At 46.1% G+C, this 13,782-nt stretch overlaps 1 protein-coding gene across 2 annotated transcripts in view; it reads left to right on the plus strand.

Moving 5' to 3' along the window:
• Positions 1-13,782, plus strand: part of LOC106578757 (zinc finger MIZ domain-containing protein 1) — a 389,252-nt gene that overhangs the window by 106,614 nt on the left and 268,856 nt on the right. For both annotated transcript variants that reach the window (XM_045702291.1, XM_045702290.1), the window contains exon 2: positions 10,700-10,832. The gene's annotated coding sequence lies outside the window, so the exon portion shown is untranslated. The remainder of the gene's footprint in view (positions 1-10,699; positions 10,833-13,782) is intronic.

Genomic DNA, 13,782 nt, shown 5'->3' on the forward strand with positions numbered 1-13,782 from the left:
CTTCTCTGATAGAGTTCAGTGTGTCAAATCGGAGGGCCTGTTGTGCGGACCTCTGGCAGTCTCTATGGGGGTGCCACAGGGTTAAATTCTCGGGCCGACTCTCTTCTCTGTATACATCAATGATGTCGCTCTTGCTGCTGGTGATTCTATGATCCACCTCTACGCAGACGACACCATTCTGTATACTTCTGGCCCCTCTTTGGACACTGTGTTAACTAACCTCCAGACGAGCTTCAATGCCATACAACTCTCCTTCCGTGGCCTCCAACTGCTCTTAAACGCAAGTAAAACAAAATGCATGCTATTTAATCGATCACTGCCCGCACCTGCTCGCCCGTCCAGCATCACTACTCTGGATGGCTCTGACTTAGAATAGTAGACAACTACAAATACCTAGGTGTCTGGTTAGACTGTAAACTCTTCTTCCAGACTCACATTAAGCATCTACAATCCAAAATTAAATTTAGAATCGGCTTCCTATATCGCAACAAAGCATCCTTTACTCATGCTGCCAAACATACCCTCGTAAAACTGACCATCCTACCGGTCCTCGACTTCGGTGATGTCATCTATAAAATAGCCTCCAACACTCTACTCAACAAATTGGATGCAGTCTATCGCAGTGCCATCCGTTTTGTCACCAAAGCCCCATACACTACCCACCACTGCGACCTGTACACTCTTACATTTTACATTTTTTTTACATTTTAGTCATTTAGCAGACGCTCTTATCCAGAGCGACTTACATTACATACATTTCATTTTCTGGCCCCCCGTGGGAATCGAACCCACAACCCTGGCGTTGCAAACACCATGCTCTACCAACTGAGCTACAGGGAAGGCTCTCGCTTCATACTCATCGCCAAACCCACTGGCTACAGGTTATCTACAAGTCTCTGCTAGGTAAAGCCCCGCCTTATCTCAGCTTACTGGTCACCATAGCAGCACCCACTCGTAGCACGCGCTCCAGCAGGTATATCTCACTGGTTACCCCCAAAGCCAATTCCTCCTTTGGCCGCCTCTCCTTCCAGTTCTCTGCTGCCAATGACTGGAACGAACTGCAAAAATCTCTGAAGCTGGAGACTCATATCTCCCTCACTAGCTTTAAGCACCAGCTCTCAGAGCAGCTCACAGATCACTGCACATAGCCCATCTGTAAACAGCCCATCTATCTATCTACCTACCTCATCCCCATACTGTATTTATTTATTTATCTTGCTCCTTTGCACCCCAGTATCTCTACTTGCACATTCACCTTCTGCACATCTACCATTCCAGTGTTTAATTGCTATATTGTAATTACTTCACCACCATGGCCTATTTATTGCCTTAACTCCCTTGTCTTACCTCATTTGCACTCACTGTATATAGACTTTTTGTTTTCTTTTGTTCTACTGTATTATTTATTGACTGTATGTTTTGTTCATTCCATGTGTAACTCTGTGTTGTTGTATGTGTCGAATTGCTATGCTTTATCTTGGCCAGGTCGCAGTTGCAAATGAGAACTTGTTCTCAACTAGCCTACCTGGTTAAATAAAGGTGAAATAAAAAATCTCGCTCTCTTTCTGTCTTATTATTTCTCCCTCTTTGTCTCTCTCTCCCCCCTCTCCCATCTCTCTTTTTCTCCCTCCTCTCTCTCTCCCCATCTCTCTTTCTATCTTATTCTTTATCTTTGTCTCTTTCGCTCTCTCTCCCCTCTCTTTCTCTCTCCCCCCCATCTCTCTCTCTTTCTGCCTTGTTCTCTCTCTGTACCCCCCTCCCCCATCCCATCTCGCACTCTCTTCATTACCCTGCTACTGATTCCTCCCGGGCAATGCGGTCATAATGATTCCAGATAGCCAGGTGTCTCAGCCCAGGAGGAAGCACTGTAACCACAGAACCACACCACACAACCACACCACAGAACCACACCAAAGAACCAGACCACAGAATCATCAATGGACCGCTATTCACTGCATAGTGCATTACTTTTCACCAGGGTCCATAGGGCTCTGGTCAAAAGTAGTGCACTATGTAGGGAATAGGGGTCCATTTGATTTGCAGATGAAGCGTGAGACAGAGAGAGAGATATCTCACATATACCTGAGTCTGTGGACATAAAGTGCTGTAGTTCCATGTCAACAGAATACGCCTGTAAGCTGCATCCCAAATTGAATGGTATTCTCTATAGTGCACCAGTTTTGACCATGCCCCTATGGTTCCTGTTGTTCAATACGTTTGGAATATCCCCTACTGCAGTCTGTATCAACCAGTAGTCTAACAGTCTATATGACTGACCACCATGTCCCCTACTGCAGTCTGTATCAACCAGTAGTCTAACAGTCTATATGACTGACCACCATGTCCCCTACTACAGTCTGTATCAACCAGTAGAACAAAATAGACAAACAGGAGAGCAGTCTTAACAGGAAGTGTATCCTGCTGTTATTGCTGCCTTTGCTGAAACCACTGAACACAGGTATTTCTCAGGGGCCCCACAGGGAATAAAAACACATTTAACTTCAAGTTTACTTTGCTGGATCTCTCACACACACACACACACACACACACACACACACACACACACACACACACACACACACACACACAGAGAGAAGAGGACAGTTAAACGCTTAGTTTTTTTATTATTATTATTTTTCACATAAAAATATTATCCAAAATACAAATAATTAATGTTTAGGGGTCCAAGTATTTGATAACAGATTGGGAAGGTGACAGCAGGAAACAGATTATAACACATCATAACACATTATAACACATAACAGATTGAGAAGGTGACAGCAAGAAACAGATTATAACACATAACACATTATAACACATAACAGATTGGGAAGGTGACAGCAAGAAACAGATTATAACACATAACACATTATAACACATTAATTTGTAGTTGTTGTGATCTTGATCCTGTGTGTGGGAGGGGCTTACGTTGCAGTTTGTCATTTCTAGACATAGCCTGGGAGGATTTTTCACTGTCACACAGAGCAACATGGTAATTGTGTTCCAAATGTCACCTATTCCCCCTGTGTTCCAAATGTCACCTATTCCCCCTGTGTTTCAAATGTCACCTATTCCCTCTGTGTTCCAAATGGCACCTATTCCCACTGTGTTCCAAATGGCACCTATTCCTCTGTGTTCCAAATGGCACCTATTCCCCTGTGTTCCAAATGGCACCTATTCCGCTGTGTTCCAAATGGCACCTATTCCCCTGTGTTCCAAATGGCACCTGTTCATCAGTGTTCCAAATAACACCTGTTTCGCTGTGTTCCAAATGACACCTATTCCCTTTGTGTTCCAAATGGTACCTATTCCCTTTGTGTTCCAAATGGCACCTATTCCACTGTGTTCCAAATTGCACCTATTCCATTGTGTTCCAAATGGCACCTATTCCCCTCAGTTCCAAATGGCACCCTTTCCACTGTGTTCCAAATGGCACCTATTCCACCGCGTTCTTAATGGCACCAGTTCTACCATGTTCCAAATGGCACCTATTCATGTGTGTTCCAAATGGCAGCTATTAAACCATGTTCCAAATGACACCTTTGCCACTGTGTTCCAAATGGCACCCTTTCAACTGTGTTCCAAATGGCACCCTTTCCACTGTGTTCCAAATGGCACCTATTCCACTGTTTTCCAAATGGCACCTATTCCTCTGTGTTCCAAATGGCACCTATTCCTCTGTGTTCCAAATGGCACCTATAACTCTGTGTTCCAAATGGCACCTATTCCTCTGTGTTCCAAAAGGGCACCTATTCCTCTGTGTTCCAAATGGCACGTGTTCCTCTGTGTTCCAAATGGCACCTATTCCTCTGTGTTCCAAATGGCACGTGTTCCAAATGGCACCTATTCCCACTGTGTTCCAAATGGCATGTGTTCCCCTGTGTTCCAAATGGCACCTATTTCCCTGTGTTCCAAATGGCACGTGTTCCCTCTGTGTTCCAAATGGCACCTGTTCCCTCTGTGTTCCAAATGGCACCTGTTCCTCTGTGTTCCAAATGGCACCTGTTCCTCTGTGTTCCAAATGGCACCTGTTCCACTGTGTTCCAAATGGCATGTGTTCCTCTGTGTTCCAAATAGCACCTATTCCTCTGTGTTCCAAATGGCACCTGTTCCACTGTGTTCCAAATGGCACCTGTTCCACTGTGTTCCAAATGGCACCTGTTCCACTGTGTTCCAAATGGCACCTGTTCCACTGTGTTCCAAATGGCACCTGTTCCACTGTGTTCCAAATGGCACCTATTCCACTGTGTTCCAAATGGCACCTATTCCACTGTGTTCCAAATGGCACCTATTCCACTGTGTTCCAAATGGCACCTATTCCACTTAGTTCCAAATGGCACCTATTCCCTCTGTGTTCCAAATGGCACCTGTTCCTCTGTGTTCCAAATGGCACCTGTTCCTCTGTGTTCCAAATGGCACCTGTTCCACTGTGTTCCAAATGGCATGTGTTCCTCTGTGTTCCAAATAGCACCTATTCCCTTGTGTTCCAAATGGCACCTGTTCCACTGTGTTCCAAATGGCACCTGTTCCACTGTGTTCCAAATGGCACCTGTTCCACTGTGTTCCAAATGGCACCTGTTCCACTGTGTTCCAAATGGCACCTGTTCCACTGTGTTCCAAATGGCACCTATTCCACTGTGTTCCAAATGGCACCTATTCCACTTAGTTCCAAATGGCACCTATTCCCCTTGTGTTCCAAATGGCACTATTTCCTACTAGCATTTTGACCACAGCCCTATAGACTCTGGTCAAAAGTAGTACACTATCAAGGGAATAGAATACCATTTAGAACACATCCTTGCTGTTGTCCCACCAGACAGTCATACAATCATTTAATTAGGTAACAACCCCCTGTGTTATTCTATAATATGTTTGCAGTGTGCAGGCAGTTTATCAATTACTGCTTGTGGTTTCATTCTGTCACTCAGTCTCAGTCTGGGGCAAGTGTCTGAGCTCTCTCTGTCTCTCTCTCTCTCTGTGCTGCAGAGCTGTGTAATATACTTCAACAAATCAATTCTGTTGCAGTTGAGCATTTTCCTCCTCTCTTTCTTCTCTCTTTCCTCTTCTATCTTTCATCTTCTCGCCTCTCTATCCACTCCTCCCCTCTCTGTCCTCCCCTCTCTGTCCTCTCCTCTCTATCCACTCCTCCCCTCTCTTTCCTCTCCTCTCTATCCACTCCTCCTCTCTTTCCTCTCCTCTCTTTTCTCTCTTTCCTCTCCTCTCTTTCCTCTACTCTCCTCTCCTCTCTTTCCTCTCCTCTCTTTACTCTACTCTCCTCTCCTCTCTATCCACTTCTCTCCTCTCTATCCTCTCCTCTCTATCCTCCCTCTGTCATTGTTGTTTCCAGTACAGAGCACACATCAGACCACAGCCAAGGAGTAGAGGAAGAGAATCTGGTTTTGAAAAGGAGAGAGCCCCCCCCCCTTGTCTCCCACCCGATACGAAATGATTCCTTGTGGTTGGACCGGCCTTTATAGCCTGCATTAACCCTGTGCTGTCAACCAAAGCATGAGCTCTGCTGAGAGAGATGAATCAAACCCAGGAGCTGTGTGCTGGGGATTGGAATAGCTAGCTCTACCGTTTCCTGTGTGTGTATCACCCCTGTCCTCTGACTCGTCCTCTGTAAGCAGCGGAGCATGCAGCTTATCCATGCAGCGAAGAAATGTATTAAACCACATTAGGAGTCAAACCTACTAGCAACTGTTAGGAATGGTGTGTCTGTAGAGAGAGGACCAGTAGTGTCTATAGAGAGAGGACCAGTAGTGTCTATAGAGAGAGGACCAGTAGTGTCTATAGAGAGAGGACCAGTAGTGTCTATAGAGAGAGGACCAGTAGTGTCTATAGAGAGAGGACCAGTAGTGTCTATAGAGAGAGGACCAGTAGTGTCTATAGAGAGAGGACCAGTAGTGTCTATAGAGAGAGGACCAGTAGTGTCTATAGAGAGGACCAGTAGTGTCTATAGAGAGAGGACCAGTAGTGTTTATAGAGAGAGGGCCAGTAGTGTCTATAGAGAGAGGACCAGTAGTGTTTCTAGAGAGAGGACCAGTAGTGTCTATAGAGAGAGGACCAGTAGTGTCTATAGAGAGAGGACCAGTAGTGTCTATAGAGAGAGGACCAGTAGTGTCTATAGACAGAGGACCAGTAGTGTCTATAGACAGAGGACCAGTAGTGTCTATAGAGAGAGGACCAGTAGTGTCTATAGAGAGAGGACCAGTAGTGTTATAGAGAGAGGACCAGTAGTGTCTGTAGAGAGAGGACCAGTAGTGTCTGTAGAGAGAGGACCAGTAGTGTCTGTAGAGAGAGGACCGGTAGTGTTTATAGAGAGAGGACCGGTAGTGTTTATAGAGAGAGGACCAGTAGTGTCTATAGAGAGAGGACCAGTAGTGTCTATAGAGAGAGGACCAGTAGTGTCTAGAGAGAGGACCAGTAGCATCTGTAGAGAGAGGACCAGTATTGTCTAGAGAGAGGACCAGTAGTGTCTAGAGAGAGGACCAGTAGTATCTGTAAAGAGAGGACCAGTAGTGTCTGTAGGGAGAGGACCAGTAGTGTCTATAGAGAGAAGACCAGTAGTGTCTGTAGAGAGAGGACCAGTAGTGTCTGTAGAGAGAGGACCAGTAGTGTCTGTAGAGAGAGGACCAGTAGTGTCTGTAGAGAGAGGACCAGTAGTGTCTGTAGAGAGAGGACCAGTAGTGTTTATAGAGAGAGGACCGGTAGTGTTTATAGAGAGAGGACCGGTAGTGTTTATAGAGAGAGGACCATTAGTGTCTATAGAGAGAGGACCAGTAGTGTCTATAGAGAGAGGACCAGTAGTGTCTATAGAGAGAGGACCAGTAGTGTCTATAGAGAGAGGACCAGTAGTGTCTATAGAGAGAGGACCAGTAGTGTTTATAGAGAGAGGACCAGTAGTGTTTATAGAGAGAGGACCAGTAGTGTTTATAGAGAGAGGACCAGTAGTGTCTATAGAGAGAGGACCAGTAGTGTCTATAGAGAGAGGACCAGTAGTGTCTATAGAGAGAGGACCAGTGGTGTCTAGAGAGAGGAGCAGTAGTATCTGTAGAGAGAGGACCAGTAGTGTCTCGAGAGAGGACCAGTAGGGTCTAGAGAGAGGACCAGTAGTGTCTGTAGAGAGAAGACCAGTAGTATCTGTAGAGAGAGGACCAGTAGTGTCTGTAGAGAGAGGACCAGTAGTGTCTGTAGAGAGAGGACCAGTAGTGTCTAGAGAGAGGAGCAGTAGTATCTGTAGAGAGAGGACCAGTAGTGTCTCGAGAGAGGACCAGTAGGGTCTAGAGAGAGGACCAGTAGTGTCTGTAGAGAGAGGACCAGTAGTGTCTGTAGAGAGAAGACCAGTAGTATCTGTAGAGAGAGGACCAGTAGTGTCTGTAGAGAGAGGACCAGTAGTGTCTGTAGAGAGAGGACCAGTAGTGTCTGTAGAGAGAGGACCAGTAGTGTCTGTAGAGAGAGGACCGGTAGTGTCTGTAGAGAGAGGACCGGTAGTGTCTGTAGAGAGAGGACCGGTAGTGTCTGTAGAGAGAGGACCGGTAGTGTCTGTAAAGAGAGGACCGGTAGTGTCTGTAGAGAGAGGACCGGTAGTGTCTGTAGAGAGAGGACCGGTAGTGTCTGTAGGGAGAGGACCGGTAGTGTCTGTAGGGAGAGGACCGGTAGTGTCTGTAGAGAGAGGACCAGTAGTGTCTATAGAGAGAGGACCAGTAGTGTCTATAGAGAGAGGACCAGTAGTGTCTATAGAGAGAGGACCAGTAGTGTTTATAGAGAGAGGGCCAGTAGTATCTATAGAGAGAGGACCAGTAGTGTCTATAGAGAGAGGACCAGTAGTGTCTATAGAGAGAGGACCAGTAGTGTCTATAGAGAGAGAACCAGTAGTGTTTATAGAGAGAGGACCAGTAGTGTCTATAGAGAGAGGACCAGTAGTGTCTATAGAGAGAGGACCAGTGGTGTCTAGAGAGAGGACCAGTAGTATCTGTAGAGAGAGGACCAGTAGTGTCTCGAGAGAGGACCAGTAGTGTCTAGAGAGAGGACCAGTAGTATCTGTAGAGAGAGGACCAGTAGTGTCTATAGAGAGAGGACCAGTAGTGTCTATAGAGAGAGGACCAGTAGTGTTTATAGAGAGAGGACCAGTAGTATCTATAGAGAGAGGACCAGTAGTGTCTATAGAGAGAGGACCAGTAGTGTCTATAGAGAGAGGACCAGTAGTGTTTATAGAGAGAGGACCAGTAGTATCTATAGAGAGAGGACCAGTAGTGTCTATAGAGAGAGGACCAGTAGTGTCTATAGAGAGAGGACCGGTAGTGTTTATAGAGAGAGGACCGGTAGTGTTTATAGAGAGAGGACCGGTAGTGTCTATAGAGAGGACCGTTAGTGTCTATAGAGAGGACCGTTAGTGTCTATAGAGAGGACCGGTAGTGTCTATAGAGAGGACCGGTAGTGTCTATAGAGAGGGGACCGGTAGTGTCTATAGAGAGGGGACCGGTAGTGTCTATAGAGAGAGGACCGGTAGTGTTATAGAGAGAGGACCGGTAGTGATATAGAGGACCAGTATTGTCTATAGAGAGAGGACCAGTAGTGTTTATAGAGAGAGGACCGGTAGTGTCTATAGAGAGGACCGTTAGTGTCTATAGAGAGGACCGTTAGTGTCTATAGAGAGGACCGGTAGTGTCTATAGAGAGGACCGGTAGTGTCTATAGAGAGGGGACCGGTAGTGTCTATAGAGAGGGGACCGGTAGTGTCTATAGAGAGAGGACCGGTAGTGTTATAGAGAGAGGACCGGTAGTGATATAGAGGACCAGTATTGTCTATAGAGAGAGGACCAGTAGTGTTATAGAGAGAGGACCAGTAGTGTCTATAGAGAGAGGACCAGTAGTGTCTGTAGAGAGAGGACCAGTAGTGTCTGTAGAGAGAGGACCGGTAGTGTCTGTAGAGAGAGGACCGGTAGTGTCTGTAGAGAGAGGACCGGTAGTGTCTGTAGAGAGAGGACCGGTAGTGTCTGTAAAGAGAGGACCGGTAGTGTCTGTAGAGAGAGGACCGGTAGTGTCTGTAGAGAGAGGACCGGTAGTGTCTGTAGGGAGAGGACCGGTAGTGTCTGTAGGGAGAGGACCGGTAGTGTCTGTAGAGAGAGGACCAGTAGTGTCTATAGAGAGAGGACCAGTAGTGTCTATAGAGAGAGGACCAGTAGTGTCTATAGAGAGAGGACCAGTAGTGTTTATAGAGAGAGGGCCAGTAGTATCTATAGAGAGAGGACCAGTAGTGTCTATAGAGAGAGGACCAGTAGTGTCTATAGAGAGAGGACCAGTAGTGTCTATAGAGAGAGGACCAGTAGTGTTTATAGAGAGAGGACCAGTAGTGTCTATAGAGAGAGGACCAGTAGTGTCTATAGAGAGAGGACCAGTGGTGTCTAGAGAGAGGACCAGTAGTATCTGTAGAGAGAGGACCAGTAGTGTCTCGAGAGAGGACCAGTAGTGTCTAGAGAGAGGACCAGTAGTATCTGTAGAGAGAGGACCAGTAGTGTCTATAGAGAGAGGACCAGTAGTGTCTATAGAGAGAGGACCAGTAGTGTTTATAGAGAGAGGACCAGTAGTATCTATAGAGAGAGGACCAGTAGTGTCTATAGAGAGAGGACCAGTAGTGTCTATAGAGAGAGGACCAGTAGTGTTTATAGAGAGAGGACCAGTAGTATCTATAGAGAGAGGACCAGTAGTGTCTATAGAGAGAGGACCAGTAGTGTCTATAGAGAGAGGACCGGTAGTGTTTATAGAGAGAGGACCGGTAGTGTTTATAGAGAGAGGACCGGTAGTGTCTATAGAGAGGACCGTTAGTGTCTATAGAGAGGACCGTTAGTGTCTATAGAGAGGACCGGTAGTGTCTATAGAGAGGACCGGTAGTGTCTATAGAGAGGGGACCGGTAGTGTCTATAGAGAGGGGACCGGTAGTGTCTATAGAGAGAGGACCGGTAGTGTTATAGAGAGAGGACCGGTAGTGATATAGAGGACCAGTATTGTCTATAGAGAGAGGACCAGTAGTGTTATAGAGAGAGGACCAGTAGTGTCTATAGAGAGAGGACCAGTAGTGTTATAGAGAGAGGACCAGTAGTGTCTGTAGAGAGAGGACCGGTAGTGTCTGTAGAGAGAGGACCGGTAGTGTCTGTAGAGAGAGGACCGGTAGTGTCTATAGAGAGGACCGGTAGTGTCTATAGAGAGGACCGGTAGTGTCTATAGAGAGGACCGGTAGTGTCTATAGAGAGAGGACCGGTAGTGTCTATAGAGAGGGGACCGGTAGTGTCTATAGAGAGGGGACCGGTAGTGTCTATAGAGAGGGGACCGGTAGTGTCTATAGAGAGGGGACCGGTAGTGTCTATAGAGAGAGGACCGGTACTGTCTATAGAGAGAGGACCAGTAGTGTTATAGAGAGAGGTTTATTGTTTATCCTACGTCCCAAAGCCCCTTAGGGTTCCTTATGTTCCCTGGTATAAAAAAAGTAGGTGCACTATGTAGAGAATAGGTTGGTATGAATGAATGAATGAATGAATTAATTAATTAATTTGGTGACAGATGTGAAATGAAATATGGGGTGACAGTTTAAAAATTGTCAAAACATTTTTTTTAATTTGTAAAAGCAAAGTACTTAAGCGTTTTTAATGACAACTGTCAGAGCAAATAAACTAAACTTCTTCAATGTTTTTTTTTTTTAGGAGCAGCAGAATCTGGGGTGGAGGACCCCTACCTGACATGTGACTGGGTGGGGGGGGGTGGGGGGGTCTGAGGTGGCGGCAGACAGAGAGAGACGGAGGAAGAAGAAGAATCCAGGATTTACAGTCAACACAGGTGAGTTCCTTTCCTCATTAAACCATCTCGTCCTTTTCCCACCACAGAGCCTGAGCTGGGTTGTACTGGGCAGAGCCAAGCTGAGCTGGGTTGTACTGGGCAGAGCCAAGCTGAGCTGGGTTGTACTGGGCAGAGCCAAGCTGAGCTGGGTTGTACTGGGCAGAGCCAAGCTGAGCTGGGTTGTACTGGGCAGAGCCAAGCTGAGCTGGGTTGTACTGGGCAGAGCCAAGCTGAGCTGGATTGTACTGGGCAGAGCCAAGCTGAGCTGGGTTGTACTGGACTGAGCCAAACTGAGCTGGATTGTACTGGACTGGCCTGGTTTTGCATCTGAAACCATGCTGGAAAGTGCATTGTTTTTGCTTTGGGTCAGAATAGTGGTAATCGGGCTTTACGGTCATTCAGCGGATGTCTAGATCCCTAAACTATTCCTGATGAGTGTTGTTCACTTCATTCATTCTCAGGAAAACTCCCTGCTTGTTGAGGAAATGTCACAGATAGCTGGTGGCTGGAAGACAGCAGGAGAGGCTTGTTACTGTAAATAGACTTTAGAGCCTGTCTGTTCTCTCAGTGAACTGTTATATACTTGTTATAAACACTGGGATAGTGTTTGGTTGGTCCTACTTGCTATAAACACTGGGATAGTGTTTGGTTGGTCCTACTTGCTATAAACACTGGGATAGTGTTTGGTTGGTCCTACTTGCTATAAACACTGGGATAGTGTTTGGTTGGTACCTTTTGCTATAAACACTGGTATAGTGTTTGGTTTGTCCTACCTGCTAATAACACTGGGATAGTGTTTGGTTGGTCTTACTTGCTATAAACACTGGGATAGTGCTTGGTTGGACAACATATTTGGTTTGCAGACCTACATATGAAGGCCATTGTATCCATCAGTTGGATAAATATGCCATACAGTTGGCCTGGTTGGTTTGGGTTGGCTGCTGTATGCTGAGCCGCAAGGCAGAGGGAGTGTGTGTGTGTGTGTGTGTGTGTGTGTGTGTGTGTGTGTGTGTGTGTGTGTGTGTGTGTGTGTGTGTGTGTGTGTGTGTGTGTGTGTGTGTGTGTGTGTGTGCGTGTGCGTGTGCGTGCGCGTGCGCCTGTGTGCGTGGAGTAGGGAGCCTTCTTAAGTCCACTCCCATGACTAATGCCAAGAGGAGGTTCCTAATAAATGTCTTGACCTCCAGATGAACTTTGCTAGCATTACTAGCATTCCTAGCTAGTTCATCTTTTAACCCCCCCTCCCCGTTCATTTTCTAGATAGTATTTTTCCCTATAGATGTTCTGTGTTTAATAAATACATAAAAAATGTGAAACAAAGATAATTATTATAATAAGAAATATTAAACAAATGAATAAATACTAATTAACTTTGACGACATTGTGAAATTAAAATTTGACATCTTCTTTGAGCGAGAACGCATGCAGGCAGATTTTGGTTAATTTGACAATTTTCTTTCCAGTTTGATTAAATGAGCTTAATATGCTATGCTTCCAAAGCCAACATATGAATGAATAGCCCTCTGTAATATATATTGAGAACACGTTTGAGAAAGATGCTGATTGACTTATGAAATGGTACAGGACTCTTGCTGGGGCTATTAGCATGGCAGGCTAATCAAATAGGCTAGTCATCTATAGCTGAATGTAACAAGTATTTCTCTGTTTAGCTAATATGGCTCTATTGTAAACATGCTCTTCTTGTTTCTACATGTTGTTATCTCACCAGTTTTTTTTAACAGAGAAGATATATTAAGCTTAGGTTTCTTTTCCAAAATACAATATAAAATACACAATAAACACTATCTCAATATATATACACACATATTAGAATGGAAAAACATAGTGGTAAGCACAAGTAAAACCACAAATAAATCCCCCTCTTCTCTCTCCCCTCTTCGTCTCTCCTCTCTCCCCTCTTCGTGTCTCCACTCCCTTCCACCCAGCCTGGGACATCAGAATGTGAGTTATTCCCAGCAGCCCTCTGGGTCGGTCTGTTAACACCAGAATGTGAGTTATTCCCAGCAGCCCTCAGCCCTCTGGGTCAGTCTGTTAACACCAGAATGTGAGTTATTCCCAGCAGCCCTCAGCCCTCTGGGTCGGTCTGTTAACATCAGAATGTGAGTTATTCCCAGCAGCCCTCTGGGTCAGTCTGTTAACACCAGAATGTGAGTTATTCCCAGCAGTCCTCAGCCCTCTGGGTCAGTCTGTTAACATCAGAATGTGAGTTATTCCCAGCAGCCCTCTGGGTCGGTCTGTTAACATCAGAATGTGAGTTATTCCCAGCAGCCCTCAGCCCTCTGGGTCGGTCTGTTAACATCAGAATGTGAGTTATTCCCAGCAGCCTCAGCCCTCTGGGTCGGTCTGTTAACACCAAAATGTGAGTTATTCCCAGCAGCCCTCTGGGTCGGTCTGTTAACATCAGAATGTGAGTTATTCCCAGCAGCCCTCTGGGTCAGTCTGTTAACACCAGAATGTGAGTTATTCCCAGCAGCCCTCTGGGTCGGTCTGTTAACATCAGAATGTGAGTTATTCCCAGCAGCCCTCCTCTGGGTCGGTCTGTTAACATCAGAATGTGAGTTATTCCCAGCAGCCCTCAGCCCTCTGGGTCGGTCTGTTAACACCAGAATGTGAGTTATTCCCAGCAGCCCTCTGGGTCGGTCTGTTAACATCAGAATGTGAGTTATTCCCAGCAGCCCTCAGCCCTCTGGGTCGGTCTGTTAACATCAGAATGTGAGTTATTCCCAGCAGCCCTCTGGGTCAGTCTGTTAACACCAGAATGTGAGTTATTCCCAGCAGCCCTCTGGGTCGGTCTGTTAACATCAGAATGTGAGTTATTCCCAGCAGCCCTCAGCCCTCTGGGTCGGTCTGTTAACATCAGAATGTGAGTTATTCCCAGCAGCCCTCAGCCCTCTGGGTCGGTCTGTTAACACCAGAATGTGAGTTATTCCCA

This window comes from Salmo salar, chromosome ssa19 (genome assembly GCF_905237065.1).
Source record: "Salmo salar chromosome ssa19, Ssal_v3.1, whole genome shotgun sequence".
Lineage (NCBI taxonomy): Eukaryota > Metazoa > Chordata > Actinopteri > Salmoniformes > Salmonidae > Salmo > Salmo salar.